At 35.9% G+C, this 2502-nt stretch overlaps 1 non-coding gene across 1 annotated transcript; it reads right to left on the bottom strand.

The window, feature by feature from the left end:
• Positions 1 to 356: 356 nt before the first annotated feature.
• On the bottom strand, positions 357 to 441 carry TRNAR-UCG. Its single transcript has one exon. It is a non-coding gene; the product is annotated as a tRNA-Arg (tRNA).
• Between the last annotated feature and the right edge of the window lie 2061 nt (positions 442 to 2502).

Genomic DNA, 2502 nt, shown 5'->3' with positions numbered 1-2502 from the left:
TTTTTTTTTCAACTTTTTTTTTTTTTTTTTTTTTTAATTTTTGGGACAGAGAGAGACAGAGCATGAACGGGGGAGGGGCAGAGAGGGAGGGAGACACAGAATCGGAAACAGGCTCCAGGCTCTGAGCCATCAGCCCAGAGCCTGACGCGGGGCTCGAACTCAGGGACCGCGAGATCATGACCTGGCTGAAGTCGGATGCTTAACCGACTGCGCCACCCAGGCGCCCCTTTTTTAATTTTTTTTAATGTTTATTTATTTTTGAGACAAAGGGAGACAGAGCATGAGTGGGGGAAGGGCAGAGATAGAGGGAGACACAGAATCTGAAACAGGCTCCAGGCTCTGAGCTGTCAGCACAGAGCCCGATGCGGGGCTTGAACCCACAAACCGTGAGATCACGACCTGAGCCGAAGTCAGACGCTCAACCGACTGAGCCACCCAGGCACCACTTGATATTTACTTATTGACCCATCTATAACCCAGAGATGTTTTTTTTGATTTCCAAATATTTGGAAAAATTTCAGCTATCTCTCTTTCATTGATTTCTAATTAAATTCCTTTATAATCAGATATCACACATTGTGGTCTCAATTCTTTTAACTTCAGTAAGAACTGCTTTATGATCCAGAGTGTGGTCTATCTTGATTAATGTTCCATCTGCACTTGAGAAAATGCACTTGAAGTGTATATTCTGTTGTTAGGTCAAGTTGTTTGATAATGTTTGTCAGGTGTGTATATCTTTACTGATATATATCTTTCGTCTACTTGTTCCCTTGATTACTGAGAAAGGAGTATTGACATTTTCAAGTATAATTGTGGATTATATCTTACTTCTATTAATATTTGCTTTACATATTTTCAAGCTCTATTGCTAGGTTCATGAACATTTAGAATTGTTGTGTCTTCCTGATGAATTGACCTTTTGTGTAAAATCATTTTTATGCCTTTTATTTTTCCTAGTCCTGAAGTCTACTTTGTCTCTTGATGATATGGTCACTACTGACCAGCTCACTTCTGACTCGTGCTTGCATGGTATATTATGGGTTTCTTATAGACCGCATGTAGTTGGGTCTTCTTTACTTATCCAAATTGATAGTGTCTTTTAATTGATGTGTTTGAACCATTTACATTTAATATAAGGATTGAGATATTTTGACTTATATCTACCACTTTATTTTTTTTCTTCTTTGTTTTTCTCTTTCACCTTTCTTGATTTCTTTAGGGCTATTTGAGTATTAATAGTATTCCACCTTAATTTATCTAAATTTTTGCTCTTTGTATTATTTTTATCATGTTTTTTATGGTTTGTATTCATTTTTATAGTGTTAACTTAGATTAATTAATGCACCACTTTAAGTAAAACAGAAGCATCACAGTCTAAAAGTCCTTTTACTCTCCTGCCTTTATGTTCTACTTCCAAATATATTACATTTACATGCATTGACACCCCAAAAAGTTTTTTTAATAATTTTTGCTTTCAACAATTGTATGCTTTAAAGACCTTAAGAGGGGTGCCTGGGTGGCTCAGTCAGTTAAATGTCTGACTTCAGCTCAGGTCACAGTCTCATGGTTCATGGGTCCAAGCCCCACATCAGGCTCTGTGCTGACAACTCAGAGCCTGGAACCTGCCTTGTATTCTGTGTCTCCTTCTCTCTCTGCCCCTCCCCTGCTTATGCTTTGTCTCTCTCTCTCTCTCTCTCTCTCTCAAAAATAAATAATAAACATTAAAAAAAGTAAATAAAAAAGACCTTAAGAGAAGAAAGATAGTCTATTATATTTACCCATATATTTACCACTTTTGTTCCTCTTCTTTCATTCTTCAAGTTCCATGTTTTCTTCTGTTACCATTTTCCTGCCACCTGAAGAATGTCTTTCAGCATTTCTATACAGCATAAAAAAATATTTTCTTCTCCTTCATCTGAGAAATGTTTTCATTGCCCTCAGTCCTGAAGTATATTTTCACTAGATACAGAATTCTAGATTGACAGTGCTTCTTTCCAGCACTTTACAAATGTTTCACTGTCATCACCTTCATGCTTTCTGATGGGAAATTCAGTCACTCAAATTGCCATATCATTTTTCTCAGCTGCTTTCAAGGTTTTTTTTAATCTTTGTTTTTTTAGCAATTTAATGATGGTATATCTGCATGCAATTTATTTGTCTGTTTATTTGTTTTTAGTTTGTCTTGGTTGAAGTTCACTAAACTTCTTCAGTCTGTAAATATGTCTTTCACCAAATCATCAAGTTTTCAGCCATATTATCCTCAAATGTTTTTTTTTCTTCATCAGTCTATTTTATTTTTAGGATACTCCAAGCACATAAAAATCATACTTTTTGGTATTGTCCAATGGATACCTCAGGCTGCCAAAATGTTTTCCTTATTATTCTCTCTGTCCTTCAGACAGATAAATTTCATTGCTTCTTCTTCAAGTTCACTGTCTTTTTTGTTATCTCCATTCTGCTATTGAACCTATCCAATAAGGTGCTTTGCTATTGTTTTCATTA

Source organism: Panthera tigris, chromosome A2 (genome assembly GCF_018350195.1).
Source record: "Panthera tigris isolate Pti1 chromosome A2, P.tigris_Pti1_mat1.1, whole genome shotgun sequence".
NCBI lineage: Eukaryota > Metazoa > Chordata > Mammalia > Carnivora > Felidae > Panthera > Panthera tigris.
Note: the sequence above shows the minus strand (reverse complement) of the source record. Positions and strands in the feature narration are given on the sequence as shown.